At 42.0% G+C, this 18,938-nt stretch overlaps 1 long non-coding RNA gene across 6 annotated transcripts in view; it reads right to left on the reverse strand.

The window, feature by feature from the left end:
* The window catches only part of LOC132252418 (uncharacterized), a 275,583-nt gene that overhangs the window by 39,773 nt on the left and 216,872 nt on the right, over positions 1–18,938 (reverse strand). For all 6 annotated transcript variants that reach the window (XR_009464309.1, XR_009464310.1, XR_009464308.1 and 3 more), the window contains 2 exons: positions 18,164–18,283; positions 16,095–16,241 (listed from right to left, as the gene is read on the reverse strand). This is a non-coding gene — a long non-coding RNA (uncharacterized LOC132252418). The remainder of the gene's footprint in view (positions 1–16,094; positions 16,242–18,163; positions 18,284–18,938) is intronic.

An 18,938-nucleotide genomic window follows, 5' to 3' on the forward strand; every position in this document is an offset into this window, starting at 1 on the left:
TTATCACGCAAAATTCTGCTTCATCTTATTTAAAATGGTCAGGAAGTTTATTTAAAAAATAGTTAATATCTATTTTTTCCATTAAACAGAATTTTCATTACTGTATCCCTGCAGTCTTTTTATACCCTACTACCTAATCCAATCTCCCCCAAAAGAAAACCATTTTTACAGAAAACCAGAACCATTTCCAGTCTCCCTGTATGGCACAGGTGTAAGACAAACACTGTAACTCTTAAGGGTCTAAACTAATGGGTGCTAGATCCTAGAGCATTTGAAATGTCTATCATTTATACCTTCTGGCAGGTACTGTTGGCTATGACTGGTCCACTTTTCATCCCTAGGTTTATTAGGGCTGAGTGTGTCATGTCTTTTGTGATTAAGGATGATAATTTATTCACCAGAGGAGATCTGCTAGAGTTACTGAGCCTGACACAGCAAGCTTCTGATCACACTCAATTTACATTCAAATTTTGATTTTCATAAGGGCTCCTCTTGTATGGGTACAATTTTAAGCTGCACCTGCACAACATATTAGTAATGCACTCTAGCATATTTGTCCCCTTCAGCTTCTGGATTTCAAGTGTAATCCAGTAGGGGGGAAATGTGTAATGTGTAGTGTGCATGTGCATGCACTTGCAGACAGACAAGTTTGCACATTGCTAACTACTTAAACGGTGCAAACATATTGACATAAAAACTAGTTCATAAAGACTTGAGAGATTTTTTGCTATTTGTTAGTGTAGTTCAGATAATATTCCTTTTCCCCCCTTCCAAGAAAGACTAATATTTTCTTTGAAAAACTGGAAAAAAAAAAATTGGCCAAACGTCAAAAACGTTTCTGGCCAGAACCTACCAGAAACTAGGAAAAAATATCAGTGCTTTGAGTGAAATTTTTCAGTTTTTAATTTTTCAATGAAAATGGAAAGCTTTCAGGAAAAGCAATTTTCTATTAATATTTTCCTTTGGCCTAATTTGCCATAAAAAAGTTTAAATAGAACAGTTTCACCCAACTACATTGCTATAAGGCTTATGACTCCAGAGCACAGCCCATTGTGTTGGGCACTGTATAAAGACATATTAAAAGAAAGTCTATGTCACAGCCCAAAGAACAGGCTCTTCAAACAGACAAAGACAGATACAGGCACATAAAGGGGACAGACACTGTCTTGCCCGAAGTCACACAACACTGGAAATAAAATCTAGGTGTACTGGCTTCCCATCCAATAAATAAATAATGTATTTGCAAGAAAAGGCTACTCTTTTAGAAGAAACTTGGCCAGAAATATGACATGAACCTGGAACGTAATAAAGCTGACATGTGTTGTGCAGTTAATACACCGATCACACAGTTTATATGTGTATACAGATTGCAGAGCGCTGCTCTCTGACAACAGAGACCTCTGGTTGTGGATGTGCTTTTGTTCCAGGCTCAGGGAACCCTTTTTTTTCTTTTTGAGGCCAAAGTGTTCTGGTGATGGCATCAAGATCTTTCCTTGCTGGGGATGGAAGAATAAGCACAGAGAACAAGGTAGCCACCGCTTACCCTGTTGTTCATGGGTCCCCTTGGACCATGGTAGAGATTCTGGACTCAGGAAGCTTGGGTGTATTAACACTTTTTGGTGGCTACTCCAGTCACATGTACATCCATAAAAGCCAGTGCTGTAGGATGCCGTGGAGGGCATTGTGTAGCCCTCCATACTGGGATGAATTTCATCTTGTATGCATAAAGCAAAAAACAAGATAAGCTTTTCACTGAAAGCCAAAACACAAGGCTGGGCATGCTGCTCCCTGGGGAGGTTAAGCTTAGAGCTATTCCATCAATTTACTGATAAAAGTGCTGGGGAAGAGTGTGACCCTAGCTCAATTTTTTTAAACCTTGCATCTTCTTCAGGCCAAATACAAAGCAGGTAGTGGGAGCTGTGTCTGTCTTGGGCTAAGGCAATTTCTTTTAAGAAGAACAAGTGAGAACTGAACATAATGTCTGTGTATATGATTAATTTCCAGAGGCTACTGCATAAATAGGCTTTATTTTATGAGCCTGCCTTATAGAATGTGTGTATAATAAAAATCATGCCCACATCAGATTTAATGCAGGCTGCTACTCGGCAAAATCCCCTACATCCAGAAGTCAGCGCTAATCAACAGTAAACACAGTAATAAATACAGCCCTTCACTTAATTTCCAGGTGAAATACTATTAAGATGTCTGAATCTAGAGGTTTCAGTTCTGAATATACAAGGCACTTTTGCTTCATTTACTTTTTATTTGATGTGTACAAACAATATGAGCGCTGACTATAGCATGGTGGGTTTCCATCTAAATAAAATTAGACAAATGATGGCAAAATAAACAAGCAGCCAAATCAGAAATACACCATGTAGTTATTCATCTGTCTTCCAGATAAGATATTCTTTCTAGCAGACAGATTTGTAATATGCAGTACAACCACCCTGTGTTCAAAATCATGCATGCTCAGACTATACAAACACTAAAAATCAAAACACTTCAATTGTCAATGATTTTTTTTCCTAGAGGGTGTTGAAGATGAGGTGAATAGTCACTAACCTAAGAGTCAGAAACCAATAACGCAAAAACTTTGCACAGCATACTTTAAAGCAAATCAAATGTTATTGCTTCTACCACAGTATCTGCAGTCTTTTTTTTTTTTTTTCCTTTTCCTCTAGAAATACATAATGCCTAGGATTTAACCTCTCCCAGAACACAGGACCACATGAAGGGATACTGACAATATCTTTTCCCATTTGATTTGGTTTTGAAGGGCATATCTCACAACCTGAATCCTTTATGGAGAAAGTCCTATGGGATGCTAAATGACAATCATAACCTTTCAATAAAATTTTAGATCCTTATTTATAATTCTATTGCTTGGCTTTAAATCTCTCTGAAATTACATATATTTGAAGAATAATTCCTAGGGAACCTACCAAAATGTACTGATTGAAATTCCTACTAATTTTATGACTTTAAAAAAAAAAAAAGGTAGTTTAAATATAATCATTACTTTACAAAGTCAGCACTAAGTGCCAGTGGCATTTGAGATACCATAACTTTCTACCGTAACTGCCCCATACACCTGTATCAGGAAATACCTCTGGTAGTTGTACCATGTAGAAATGTAATGGTGACCACTGTAGCTGTAGATACAGAACAACAAAAAAATTTCTTTAAACTTCGTTGTTGATTCAAAGAATAGCTCAAATTTAAATACAATAAGAGGACAGAGCAATCTCTATGCAATACAGGAGAAGTAACTGCACCCTGGTAATAAGACTACTAACTCACGTTTCTTTGTCCTGCATCACATACCTCTCATAGAACAAAATGAAGGCTTTGGAAATGTATTAAGGAAAGAACAGAATCTATCCCCATAGTGCAATTTATTTAGAGTCAACAATGCCCAGAATTTTGCAGAGTTCATGAGCTGGGTTGCACATCAGTTCATGCATGGAAAATCTGTATCTGCATCCTCAACAATTCATCTGCTAGTGAAAACTGGACATTTTGCATGCAACATCATATACTAAAAATATTAAGTGATAGTTAGACATGTTTGTCCGAAGTCAGACAGAATTCAGGGTAAAGACATACCTTCTAAATTAACAGAATTAGAGATGTATAAACTTTCACGAGCAAGAGCTCTCTTCATCAGATGCTATAGTACTGTACAAGTAGGTATAAAAATGGTGGCTGGTCTAGTGCTATCTATAAATCTGGTTTGAAGAATTCCTCTACTCTTGTTGCTTTTCCTTAACCTGAAGTTATAAATCAGGGATCCTGGTTTTCTTTGATTTAAAAAAAAAAAAAAAAAAAAAATCCCCAGATTTCAGATTTAAAAAAGTAACCCAAAACCCACATTTTCCCGTGATTAAAATGAAACACCACTAATATATACATATATCTGTATATTTGTGGCGTTTCATTTTGATCACAGAAAAATGTGGATTTTGGGTTACTTTTTTTAAATCTAAAAAAATTGGGGATTTTTTTTTTTTATTTTTTTTATTATTAGAGAAAAATCAGGATCCCTGTGTGACAGGCCGACACTCTAGGCCACCCTTAATGTGGCCCACGCACCTGTCTCTGGGCAACCGCCTGCCTTGTCTCACCTGCCGCGTCTTGATCTTAATTAAGTTAATTAGTTAATGAGCGGGAGGCTGTCCTTGTCCTGCCCCGCCACTAGGGGCACTGTCTGCAGCTCCTTTCCTCCCCAATACCACAGCCCAAGCCTCGCAGATGTAATCACTGTTGTCTTAATTCTATTCCCTCACTATATGGCCCCTTACCGCTCTCCCTGGGCCTTCTTTCTTGTGCTGCCCCTTCTGGGGCTCGCCGTGCCCAAACTTGGGCTTCTCGGTCATGCGACCCCCACTTCTGGGGCTCGCCGTGCCCAAACTTGGGCTTCTCGGTCATGCGACCCCCACTTCTGGGGCTCGCCGTGCCCAAACTTGGGCTTCTCGGTCATGCGACCCCCACTTCTGGGGCTCGCCGTGCCCAAACTTGGGCTTCTCGGTCATGCGACCCCCACTTCTGGGGCTCGCCGTGCCCAAACTTGGGCGTCTTGCTAAGATGGCCCCCCTTCATGGGGCTTGCCGTGCCCAAACTTGGGCTTCCTAATAATACTGCCCCCTCTCTGGGGCTGGGGTCTAAGCACCCCGTAAGCTGCGCCCCGCTCTGGGGCTTGCTACGCCCGCACGGGGCTTCTCAAACGTCCCCTCTCGGACTCTCTGCGGTGCTGCCCCCTTCTCTGGGGCTCTCCACACCCACACTTGGGCCTCTCAATAAGGTGGCCCCCTTTCTGGGGCTTGCTACGCCCACACTGGGCTCTCCAAATGCCCCTCTCTGGGGCTGGGGTCTACGCACCCTGTAAACTGTGCCCTTACTGGTGCCTGGATCCCCACGCTATTAGGGGTTGGAGGAGGCCTCATAGGAGACCCACAATAGCCTCACCCAAACCACCGGTATTAACAAACAGCAAACACAAACTTGAGCCTCCTGGCTATAACTCAAATGGAAGCCGCCTGGCTACAACAACATTGCTCAACTCCAGTCAAGCGGTACCTGCTGTTAGGCTTCTACCTACACCATTACTCCAGGAGCTCCTGCCTCTGGCTGCTGGTAGGGAACTGCCTCTGCTTCTGGGCTTTATAAGGGCCAGGCCCTGCCCCTTCCAGCCAGCTGACTCTCATTAGTTGCCCCAGCAACCCACAGCTGTGCTCCCTAATCACTGCTAGGGCTCCTTCTTTAGCATTTTTTCTCTCTTCAGGCACAGGGCACCTTAGTGCTCTGTGACACCCTGGTTATAGTCTTCTGCTGGAAACCTTATGATTCATAACCATTTCTACTGGAATTAGTTTGGGGTCTCACACTTTGAACTGGAGGATTAGGTAATGTAATAAGAAATGAGAGGGGGGAAAATCCCTTCAAAATTTCCTGTTTTCATGCAAATATCTTTTCAAATGAAAAATGCAGAAACTAATATAGCGGAAAAGATTCAAAACAGAGCAGGCTTTGCTACTTTCTAGAAGGCATCAGTAGGCCCCTAAGCTTCTGAAATGACAGCTTAAGTATTCTTCAATCTCATTAAGCTGTTCAGCATATTTCATGCATGCACTTCGAGCTTAATGAATGCTGCTGAGTAGTAAAGTATTTACAATCATTTGTTGGACTAAACCCTCTAAATTTGCTTTAGTGAAATTCACAACCATTTTGATTTGTTTTCTGTCAGTGACCTACGGGATTTGTTGCTGCATGATTTTTTGTGAACAGCAAGTTTTACTCATGAAGCTTCACCCAACAGATTGCTCAGGTAAGAGGTAACCACAGATTCTGTACAGGTTCGCGTAGGAATAATCCAACACTTACTGTTCTGCTCCAGAAGATACAGGTGCTTCAATCTGATGCATTACTGCTAAGTTCTTGATAGTGCAAGCTTCCTGCAAAATAACGTTGCTTCATCTCTCTTGTTCTTTTTTTTTAAATTTTTTTTAATACAACCACAGATGGTATAATATAGAACAAATCTCCGTTCCTCCTGTGTAATAAGAAAGCTCTACTCAGTAGTCACCTAACTTCTTTTATGAACATAAATTTAAGTTATGGGCATGTTACTTATGACCAAACCTTCATCTTCAATTGTGACTGGCATGGCAGCTGTGGAGAAGGCATTCTGACTGTCAGAACCACTGCTAACATAAAATACATGTATGGCCACTTACCCTGAATGGATCTGGACTGAATTGTACCAGGTGAGAATCGCATCCTGCATTTTTCAGTCTTGAGGCTCTGTGGAACCCACGACAAAATGACTTCACAAGAAGCAACAGATTTGCCCAAAATAACTATGATCTGAAATGTTCAACTGCTGCTTTGAAATGTGTTTGATTTCCTATTCTTTATTTAGAGAGGTTTAAAATAACCAACGGAAGGGCACGGACATTATCACATGATTGATCACATGACACGGACAGCAAAAGCTGCAGATATCATTTTAATTGAACAGGTTGTATACAACACAAGAGGCTGAAATAGTTCCCCATAAAATGTTCCCTGAACACTCTTAGATCCATTTGTAAAGGCTGATAGCTTGGTCATGCATAGCCTCGGTCAGACAAAACTGAGGGGCATGTTTCTCATATACGTTATTCCCTCCGAACAGTTTGCCTACCTCATTCACATCCCTCACTCCTAAAACACTGGCTGACTTTTGGCATTATCTTCATTTCCCCTCCTCCACAATTATGTAGCAGAAACTAAACAAAGCCACTTAGATGAATCATACAAACACTTTTGAGACTAAAGAGATCCTATGTATAAACTGCAAGGCTCTTTCCCTTTCCTGCTGACTGGGAACTGTCTTCGGGGCAATGGGAGTTACAAGCTTCACCTCATTGCCTGAGGATAATGCTGCATTTCTTATGAACTTCTGGTCAAGTCTTTCAACTCTCTGCATCTAAACAAAAAGTGTAATTCCTATTTGTCATAACGTGTTAGTTATATTGGATAGATTGCTCAACACTGCCTCTTCACAAGCAGATCACTTATGCTGAAAATATCTTTCTTAACAATTTCCCTTCCTGCCTATAAGATTTGGCCGCTGGACTTATAAAACTACAGAAGCTACGTGCATGCTTAGCTGGGTGAGCTCAGTGGTCACCTAGAGGACCTCAGAAACCATATAAGCTGTTGCAGTGGTATAGGAATATTATATGCAAGTATTCCCCTGCATAAATGAGCTTTTGAAGCATGTTTCTTGTCACCATTGGATTCCCTCCTTAAGCCAACTATCCTTTTCTTTTCTTTTCCTTTCTTCGTTGGTCCGTATGCAATACTGAGTACAGGGTAAACAAGTAAATAGCACAAAGGTATTTAAAGTGGCTTCAGGGTATCTTGGGGAAATAAATATTTTGGAACATCCCTGAGATCAGATTATCCAAGAGATCCCATAAGAGGAATGCCTTTCAGTGCAAAGAAGAAAACGCTCAGCTATAAAGACTTAAGGGAAAAACGTAGACGCGCTCAGTATATTTGACTGAACTGCACTCGCTTGGAGCTCTTGGCACATCTTCTGCCGGTGTCTCATGGGGATTTTTATGCTGTAATTTATAAGATGAGGAACGGGAGGAGGGGGAAAGTTATCCAAGACTAGATTTTTTATGTATTCATGAATGCAGATAGGTGGTTTTGCAGGTAACACTAGGAACCTATCACAGTGTAAGTAACAAAACCGGTTCGGCACTTTTTTGAAAATCCGACTCCACATCTGTCTTCATTGTTAGCACCCAAACAGTTGTGTAAATAAGCCCCATGTTTACATGCATGTACTTGGCCCTCTGTCCTGATAGGCTGAGTACAGACATTCGGGGTGGTTAGGTGGAGGTAAGATGTAGTTAAAAGTGGCCACTGGATCTAAGGGAAGTCAGGATGAGGAGGGGGGTAGTTGGAGGGATTGGAGCAGGCAAGCAGGCTGGAGGGCTCAGGGGGGACAAGCCAGACCCGAGAGAGCGATTGGGGGGCAGGCAGGGGGGTATCAAGGAGGCAGGTGTCCACAGGGGTGTCAAGGGGGCAGGTGGGATCCATGTGGGGGTAAGTGGGTTCCATGGAAGAGACCAAAGGGATTTGCGGGCTAGCAGAATCCACATGGAGGATGTGGGGCCAGTGAGATCTCTGGGGGGAGTTGGGGCAATTAAGGGAGCAGATGGCCTTCATGATGGTGGCGGGGGGGGGGGGATACTGGAGGTGGATAGCAACTAGAAGGGTCCGTGGAAGGGATTGGGGGTCAGGCAGCATCCACAGTAGGATTGGATGGGCGAAGGGCAGGCACCATCTGGGAGCATTTGGTGGGATCAGTGGGTTCACATGGTGTGCAAGGGAGGTTGGCAGGCTGGGGGATTCCTCTTCCACTCCTTGGGTCCAGGAACTATTTTTACCCTCCCCTCTCCCAATCCTGTACTACCCCTAGTGAAGCTAGCCCCAAACCGTCCTGCCTCTCCTCCCACTGGGACTGACCTCCTTGGTTCCAGCACTGGCAAATGCTGATAAAACCAGCACCATGAGTGGCTTGCGGGATGTGGATTTGGTGGGCTGGCAGGGGGTCCACTGGTTGGGGGGGGTGTCCATCTTGGGGTGGGGCAAGGGGCTGGGAGGAGGCAAAACATAGCTCAATGCCAGGGAGCAGGTAGGATTGAGTAAGACTGACTACTAGCCAATCTGACTCCTGCTGTGGAAAAATTATTAGTAAACGTGCTAAATTATTAGTGAATCTGTGGCAATTTAATTGGCCACTTTGCTGTTGGCTATCTTCCTTCTTTGCCCTCTCTCTTTCCTCTCTTCCCATCAGAGTCGATATCGATCTTCCTCCCCTGCTGCTGTTTGAGGCACACCTCAGATGACCTCCTGGTTAACATTGCCTGACTCTCAGGTATCTCTTTTTCCAATCTATCTTTCCCTACTACAGCCTGTCCAATAAACAGACTCATCACTGATTCCTTCTCCCCAAAATAAATGTACTGACCCCTCACATGCACTGCTCCTTCGCCTGCCAGGTAGACAAGGGTAGATCTCTCTTAGCTCTCGCACTATGACCTGCTGTTCCCTAGGGATGTCTTTCATCTCCTCCTAGCTTTTATTTCTTTTCAATTCCCAGGCATTTCACTTCCTTTTCCACTCTACTTCTGTGGGATCAGAAGAACATTTTCCTTTTACTTTCTATTTCCTGGCATTCTGCTCACACCCCATCTGCATTCCCTATAGAAATGAACGTTATTCCTCTGCTGCCTCTCACCTTTTCTCCTCCAATTTCAGGTCATTTTCAACACAACTCCTATTTCTTGTTTTCATTCATTTCAGCGTGTCCTCCTGTCACACCGTCCATCTCCAATTAATGCCTTTCCTCACATGCTATCTACCTTTAGGCCTTTTCCCTTCCTTAATTTTTTATTCTGCAGTCTCCTACTCCCTCTCCTCTCCTGTTGCTGTTGGCTGCCCTTTCACATGTAATTCTAGAAAAAAAATACAGCAGGAAATTAGTTAGCTCAGCTCCTACTGTTCACTGAAAGGACCTCAGAGCCAAGTTAGCCCATCATCCACAGGCAATATGTTAAGGAATGTAAATTCTTCTGTCTGGCTACAGAGCATCATCCTTACTCTCACTTCATGTGGTGCTCAGCTAGAAGCCATTTCTTCAGAAGAGAAATGCAGCTGTTTTAAAGAAAGTTCAGTAGTGTGGCCTGCAGTCATTTATACATATACCTAATGTTAATGGAGTCTTTCCCTTTTGTCACAAATAGCTGGTATGGACTATTAATATAGATCTAGGGGAATACAGAGTGCTAATGCTTTTGGGTTGTTATTTGTCCTATTAGCAATAGCATATACAGTTCAGCATGTTTAATTCCAACTGCAACTATCTTATGAATATTTTGGTTTGACAAAACCAACCTATACAATGCCTGGTTTGGCTGGTGAGAAAAGATGTACATGTGGTTTTGATCTACAACATGGCATCACGGTTATTGCATATTACCATGAAATCATTCATTTTGGCACCTGCTTATTGCTACTTTTCAGCTGCTGGAAAAAACGAAGAGTAAACAAAATCTTGCAAGCCTCAGAAATATTAAATCATATTTCTGGGGCTTAGGGTCAGCTTCCTACCTCCTAATCTTGTATGTTAACATTTTTTCCCCATAATGTTCAGCTAGGATATTTTAAACTCTATAAGTAAGAGTGCTTTATTTTTCAAAAAGATTCCATATGATCTTTGATTATAACTGTCAGATCAGACGGCTAAAATCAGATTCTGGTCACATTTCATCACAGTTTGCACATACAAGTTGTTTCCTCTCTCTAGATTTTAGTGTGCATCTTTTGCAGAAAAAGTATTTCATATAACAAAAAAACACCAATCTATTTTGAGACAAGACAGTGACACCTAAATGTATGAGAGGTTCCTTCATCTATTATTGCTTTCACCTGGTGCTTCAGCTGAGTTTCTGATTTTTGTAGCGATTTCTTTTAATTTGGGAAATTTCCTTGGGATAAGCAAGATGAACAAGTGAGCATACCATTCTTGGCTCTCATTAGAAGATGGGAAGAAATCAAAGTCATGCAAGGACAGCATGCAACACCCAGAGTTAGGAATGCTTCATGTTGATAGGTTCAGAGTGAGCATCAATTAGGTGCATTAGTTTCACAATTAATTTAAAGTTTCCCTGTTTGCAGGCCTGACTGCATTTTAGGCAATACACTGACTCAAAAGTTTGCCGCCTCTTAGGTAAAAGAGGTATTGGTAGACTTGCTTTGTGTTTCTTTAGACATTTATGATTATTATTACATGATTCCTTAGTTTGTCTGTGCTTTAAATTATGTTTTTCATTACTCCAGCCTGTATTTATACAACAACTATCTTCCTACATCTGAAGAAGATTCAGAGTTCAGTTCCTCTCTCAAATACTCTTTATACCATGTTTAAATTTACTGTTTTAGGTTTAATGCAAGTCAGAGGAGAGTCCATTAACAAGTAGAACTATGCTAATTTACAATGGCCAACAGGCTGGCCCTTATATTCTTGCATGCACCAATATAAATGAGCGCAGAAACAGAACCTAGCAGCTCTTAGCTAAGATGAACAAATGTTAATGGCTGTTAAGTATTTTAATACGATACCCCTTCCTTCCTCCTCCCACATATTATTCTGCAACACACTTGACAACTGTGCTATTTTTGGCCTTTTTCCAAATTGTCAACAGTAACAAACACATTTTCCTCTTAAGAGAAATGGAAAGAAACGTGGCTATGAAAGGAAGCATTAAAGCCATTGATTGGTTTATTAATAGAAAAACCTGCATGTATGTCACCCCTCCAGTGATAACACACCACTTCAATGTGAATGATGACACCGCCAAGTGTAACAGGGTGCAGACAGAAGTTAAGTTTGTCAAGCAATCGGCCCCTTGAAAGCGCTTTACAGCTGAGCCCTTACAGAAGTGCACAGCTGCAAAGTGCTTTAAAAGTACCCATTTGCATGACAATCTGAACTCTCATGTACCCATTTGCATGACAATCTGAACTCTCATGTAATGAAGAAGAAAGTGGAGCGCCTTCATTAATGTCTGAGCAGCCACTCCCCCTAACTGCCCTCCCCACCCACTGGCTTCAGAATGAAAGGGGAGGGAGTGCTGGAGGGTAGGGTGAGTAGATTGGAGCCTCCCCAAGGTGATGGGGAGGTGGCAAACCCCAGACTGAGCTCCCTTCTTTTCCTTCCCATCCTAAAGATAGCACTGGACATGGGGGAGAGGGGCAAAGCTAGGGAAGAGCAGCTTCAGACATGCAGCCACTCCAAACAAACTCCATCCCTCAACCTCCCCTTGACCCAACAGTGAATGCCTGTTGGGTCAGGGGAAAATACTAACTCATGGCGCTTCCTGGAAAGTGCCATGAGTTACAGCAGGGAATTGCATATCTGTCAGTGTCCTCAATGACCTCTGAATGCAAGCACCTTTTTTGCAGTGCCATAATTTGGGAGTTCCAAGGTAAGTAGTGACTTTTTCATTTAGATTTAAAGAAACTATCAAGAATATTCTCACCTGATTACAGGCCCCTTGTGCAACTGAGGTGGTAAAGATTGGTCAGAGTCCAACAATAAATGCCTAGTAGGGAATTCCTGTATTAGATGGGGACTCAACTCATGTATCTGTGCTGCCACTGGGCCCAGGACTTCGGACTAGCTCTTGGTGTAAGAAGCATGGCAGAATGGTGTTCCATTTCCCCACAGTTAGAGAGAGAGAGAGAGAGAGAGAGAGAGAGAGAGAGAGAGATGTGGAAGCAGAGATGCATCTGAATCAGTGAAGCAGAACCAAGCTGAGGGCTGTGGGCAACTCAGGCAAGCCAATGGGGAGCTTTGGTGTCACGCAAACTGCAGGTAGGGCAGGTGGGAAGGAGGAAGTGAGAAGTGCTGCTCCTTTGGGTGTGTAGTATACATAGGAATCTTGGCCATAGCACAGATTCGACTTGCACCTGGCCCTTTTACATCACAGAGTTGGGGCAGCATGCAGGGAAACATGTACAAGAGCTAGGGCTGCGCTGACTCTGGCTGTTACTTGGTAAAAGTTCTATCTAAAATCACATGCCCCAGGGAAGCTTTGTTAGAAATGACTGCACAAGTGGTAAAAGTCACTTGACCTTCAGCATTCCAGCTTCACCTGAAAGGAATTAATGGTATCCCTTGGCAATGCACTGCCTGATGGGTCTTGTTGCTTGTGGTAAGTCAAATATTTATTTTCCTAATAGCCAGCATCCTCAGTTGCCATAATTATGCTGCTGATTACATTCTGTTGTTAAATCAATTACTGATTCAATTAACAGGTCATACTTTGCTCTTGGTCCTCTTGCCTTTTGACTGTACTTTAAATAAAAGCAAGAGTGAAATAACTTTGCTGGCTAAGGTACTGGCAATTTAATGAAGGAAGGACCTGATTCTGCCATGTTTATCCATGATGAATAGCACCTGAGGGATGTTTTATGGGAATATCACAGAATAAGCTACCACAGCAAAGGGTAGCAGAATAGCACTATGAAATATTCTCCATGAATACTCCAACTTACTAGCAGAAGCATGCCCTTCAAATTCAAATACATAGACTATATTATGCTGTTGATGTTCCTTGGCCTTTTCCAATTATATTGTTAATCCTGTGATTCTGGGTTTTAATTAAAGTCCCAGCATATGCAGTCAGGTGACTATTTATTAAACTCATCTTGGGTTTCTGCTGCTTGTGGTTATCAAATAAAGCTTGATGGTGTAAACTGTAGAGGCTCAAAAACAGGAGGCACATAGAATTGCATAGTTTTTGAAATCTCATGATTTTTAAACCGATGTCATGATTTGGGAAGTCTGCCTCATGTTTCAATGATTCCTTTAAGGCAGAACTGGCAACCCTTCATCCAAAATGCTCCATTTCTGACTGATAATCCAATATAGATGCTGTCATAATTTTAATAACTGACTCAAATTACTGTGCTGATATAATTATATTACATACAAAATGTAAATCTGCCTAGAAGCATGTACTATATCAGTCCTCTCTCTTGAAGGAGAAACTGAAACGTTCCTAATACCAAATGAGAAGTTGTACTTGCCGTATATATAACAGGGGAAGATGCATTAATGATCTAACAGTTTATGGAGGTACCACGTACCTAAACATGGAAGGGACACAGTAATCTGTTCCTTTCAATGCTCTTTGTAGTGCTGGATAAATCATTTGTAACAAAATATTTATATTAAGAAGCACCTCTGTTTTCCCCTGGTTGGTACCATTCACAATTTTTTTCCAGTAGTATTAGGTATGCAGATTATTATAGGATAATTTCCACAAAAAAAAAAAAAAAAGAAGTCTGCTGCTGCTTGCCCATAAGCAATAGATTGCAAATATTCAAATTCTGGGCTGTTTTAATTGGCCACATACTAGTTTCCTGTCCCCTGACTGAATAAGAATAACTTTTAGAATAATTATTACTGTGAAAATGCTCAAGGATTAGACATTAGAAATGTGTTTTCTGCAAAGATTCTATATTATTTGCTTAAAATTCTGGTGATTTTACAGTATTCCTGCTAGTAAATTTGTTAGTAGTGTCACAGAAAGTAAAAACAAAGGAGCACCGAGAGAGCCAAAGGAAATTCCTTTCTCAGCTGTGAGAAAATATTTTGCAACAGGGTCTCGGCTCTCCCTGTGAGTGATGGAGAAGGGTAGCTATTAGCACCACAGGAACTGGTGCACTAGATCAGGTCCACATAGCCTGCCTCCTGATGGGGGCCAGCCTCAAATGCATCAGGGAAACAATATAAGACCTTTGTGAAAGACAAACGTGAGAAAACCTGCCCTCCACAGAAATCCAGTTACCATTTGACAGAGATACGCTTAAACTCCAAAGGTTAAAAAAAAATGCCTTAGTTGTTTTAATATACAAGGTAATTATGTCTACTATGGTTCTCTAATGCAAGCTTCTCAATAATGGCTGGAACTACAAAAGTGTTTATAAGTCTCTAAGAATAGCTGAACCATAATTTCTCTCAAGCAACAGAACTCAGTTTTACAGCCCCAGGTTGCAAGTTCAATTCCTCTTGTTGATGCCACCTGAGCTATCACCTGATTGTTTCATATGACCCTACTGTTGCACAGAGGGGTAACCAGTAGAGTTGTGCGAAGCTTTGGTCCCTGATTCGATTCAGCCCAATTCAGTGGCCGAATCTCCGAATCCGAATTGAATCAGAGAACCCTTTAATCTCTCTGAATCGCTTTAGAGAGATTCGGAAAGATTCGGAAATTTGGACGTAGGTACAGCTTTAAGTGTTTCTACATATCTCTAGGTAGCAGGGGCTCTGAATGCTGCTGTGCTGGGGCAGATGGAGCATCCCACAGGGGCATGGGGGTCTCCCCCGTGTGCTCAGCAACAGACCCAGAAGTGGACCAGAAGCACTTCTGGTCCACCAGGGAGCGTGCAGGCCCCCCCCCACATCACCCCTGGCTTGGCAACTGGTGCCTCCTGGCTCTGTGAGGATACACCCAGGGTTCCCCTGGAGCCAATCGCTGAGCCGGGGGGAAATGGGGGGGGTCCCCAGCATGCTCCCTGGCAGACACAGAAGTAGACCAGAAGGACTTCTGGTCCACTTCTGGGTTCACTGCTAAGCACGCTGGAGACCCCTCGCGCTGCTGTGGGACACTCCATCTGCCCCAGCCCCGCAGCAATCATGCTACCTCAAGGTATGTAGAAAAAACTTTGAAAGCTGTGCCTGTATCCAAATCACTGATTCACCGAATCAGCATCGAATCTTCAGATTCGGATTCAGCCAAATCGAATCGGAGGCAGTGATCTGAATCAATGGATCGAATCATGGTCCCCGGTTCAGGCTGAATCTGAATCAAATTGGGGCCGTTTCACACAGCCCTAGTAAACAGCTCTTTTTACTTTAAGTAGCATGGAACTTCTGCCCAAGGGTAGTTATTTTGGAAAACAGGTTTTAAACAGGTTTTTTAAAAAGTGTGCATGATAAAAGAATAGGAAATAAAAATTATTATGATTTCACCATGTAGGAAGGTTCTCATGTAGCTGTAAAAAAACTCAATAAAAACCTGGCAAATATGAAGGGACCTTAGTTAAAAGTATGCCAATATCTTTTAAAATACATAAAAAGCATAGGTGAGGAATCAATAACTGCTATTTCCCTGGCTTTCAGTTTATGGCTGTTTAAAGATTCTGTCACAATGATGACACCCTAAAGCAACAGCTTTTCATAAAACAAACATTTTTCCCTCTCAGGTCTTAAACTACGTTCTTCACTTCTTTAAGCACATTGTACTCTGGTTATTTATCATTTCTAAGCACCATTTAGATATTGAGTAATTGGCACTTGATATTTGCCTTCAAAGCACCAAGCAACCCGGACTGTCGGGGATTGAAAGCTAGTTGGATGGTGATATGGACATGGCTGCTTCTTATATTGTTGTCTCTGGAAAGGTACAAGTAAAAGCACCAGAGTGAGGTTGGCTGGAAATCCAGAAGATTGCAAATCATACCTGTTTCTCCAAAGCCATGCAGGGGCCCTAGGCAGTGGGGTTGTGAAGTTCTGTTGCAAAAGAGCAGGGAAGGACTTCAGAGGAGCAAGCACTGGATGTTCCTAACTGCATGACAACTTTGTCCTTCTGCTGTTAACCAGATTATGCCTGTGAAAAAATAGGAAATAGCTGATATTCCAGTAAATATTCTGCATGTGTACATGCAATGGGTTCCTTGCTATGAAGCTAGATCAAAGGGGTTCTTGGGACAAAGAAGGCCAAACAAATGACACAGGGATAAATCCACAAGGAAGCTGCTAATTGCAGATTATCCCACCCTACTTAGTTCCTTCCACTCCAAAATTGTTTCCTATTCCCAAGGATAAGCCTTGGCTCAAAAGAGGGAACCTATTACACTGGACCCTCCCCAAGCCTAGAAAATGGAGATGGCTTGAGAGGTGGCCCAGGGAGTGTCAACTGAGAGTGATGCAAATAGACATCCTGAGCAAGTTGCAGCCAGAAGCTGTAAGAGGAAACTGGGTTTAAGGTGGGTGAATCCTGGGTTACAGAGTATAAGTTCAACCCTCTGCACAGCTTCAAATACGAAGTATCATCACTATAAGATCACCATCCAGTAAACACCTCTGTGCTTCACTTTGAGTGTGTCAGGAATCCCACTAGATCAGTGGGACTAGTTATAAACTTAAAGATAATAGACACGTTTGCAGGGTCAGAGTCCATGTGCCCAGGTGACATCATATCTTCAGTTATGCCCCTTGAAATCTCACTGAAGATTGTGGTGGCCTGTATGCCTCTTAGAAGGGAAAAAAAGGCCCTGTATATAACCTTCAGTTGTTTTTTTTTTTCAATAGGTACTGTCTATTCCCCAAAGAAATGTCAACATTTGCCAAGTTACCGTCACACTTAGTAAGGGAGACATCCATTGTAAACGTGTGGGCATGGCAAGTAAAATCATCTTTTTAATGATTTCTGCTCTACCCATCCGTCTTGTATCCATTCATCACATGTAATCATTTGTCACCATACTACGTAGCCCACATGCTGGTAGCTTTCCTCACTACTGCAGAGACTATCTTATATTTAATTGCACCCTTTGAAAAAACATTAGCCAGGACGAATAAAGAGGCTTCTCCATACAGAAACCATAAGCAATTAATAATATGGAGGAAGTTGTATCAGACCTGACAAGTTACTGCTTGAACTTTATGAGCATCTTAAAACATCTTGTAATCATGCCTTCAGAGTATTGTTGTCCGCAACGTCCCATTAACATGCTTTTGAAGGATTGTTTGTTATTAATTTATTTCAAAGCCTGATCTCATGGCAGATGTGTGTGCTCCCTTGGATGATAACAAGGGCCGTCAGTGATCTGCACATTACAGCTCTTTGTGATCCACTTTTGAGAAGCCATCAGCAGGCCAGCCCATCATTTACTGGTACTTTGTACTGTTTTCATTTCAACATAAAAGCACACAGAAATGCTTAAAGATTCCTATTTATCCCACTTTCATGCAGTGGTCGCGTTAGTTATGAATCACAAATTCATTGTAACCACTTGAGAAACGTGTGACTCTAAAACCCCACAGAGTGGGTTAGAAATGTAGTATGAAATGATTGTGTTGACCCATTTTTGCATTTAGTTATGCAAACGGAGAAGATCCAAGAGACAGAGGAGTTGCACTGTATGAAAAACAACTGACTAATATAGTGCCAAGGCACTCGTGTGCGCATGCCTTGCTTATGCCCAACCTGCCACCCATAGTAATAATTACTAACAAGCCTGTGTAAAATATACTGATTTGTGAGGCACTTTGTCTCTCTACAAGTTGTGGCTGGGCCACAAATCAAGGTTGCTGAACCTATCACACTTTAGCTAGCAGAGCCTGCTCATGCAAGAGAAGTGTATGCAGTTGGGTTCAAGGTTTGATCCCTGATATGGTCCTGTTCAGGAATGCAGTGCGACACACAAAACTCAGGTGCAGTGGGAGATGACCAAGTAGAGCAAAAATATGCATAACTTTCTGGACTAAAACATTCAGCACACTCTGCAGCAATGAAGAGGCACTTACCCATACACCAGGGTAGAGATATTCTTTGAGCACGTACTGCAAGATTCAGTGCACAGTCCTCTCCAGCCAGATGATTGACAACCTTCAATTTTTGATTCCCGATATCTCCGTCTAACACATCTGAAAGGCCGAATTGCATCAGATTCATGTCGTTTGATTCAGGCTCAATTTCATTTCCATCTGAATGCCAATCAAGTGCTACTTTCAAACATTTTATTAAAAGAGCTAACATCAAAGTTCATAGCTCCTGTATACAAAAACCACTTTGGGACACCATGTGTCTGAAAGACACAGCCAAATTCTCTTATGTTTTGTGTTTTTCAGGAAAGTAAAATCATTCTGGAGGCACAAGTGTTTTGGAGGCTAATTATGCATTCCTGCTGCAGGTTTATTATAACAGCATTTCAGACTATGGCAGCACAGACAAGGGCTGCTAGGACGAAAAATCTGTCAGCATCTCTGTGATAAAATGCTATCTGCACACAACTACACTGTGGTGCTCTCAAGGCACTATGGTCTGAAAAAGGACAATTAGAGCCTGGAGGAAATAGCTTTACCTCTATTAATAGGAAAGTCAATCTATCTTTTTCAGTGATTGAAATGTGGTTTCAGGATTTTTATTTCTGGGCCCCACTGGTTGTAAATTAGCTTCAGGAAAATATTGCCTGGAATTTGCACACCTGGACAATCTTCTGCTTTGCTGTCCGGTTTAAAAGTAAATGCTAAATGGGAAACATCACATGCCCTGAGAGGTTCCTTCAGGTGCATTGCCTAA

The sequence above is a fragment of the Alligator mississippiensis genome, chromosome 9 (genome assembly GCF_030867095.1).
Source record: "Alligator mississippiensis isolate rAllMis1 chromosome 9, rAllMis1, whole genome shotgun sequence".
Taxonomy (NCBI): Eukaryota; Metazoa; Chordata; order Crocodylia; family Alligatoridae; genus Alligator; species Alligator mississippiensis.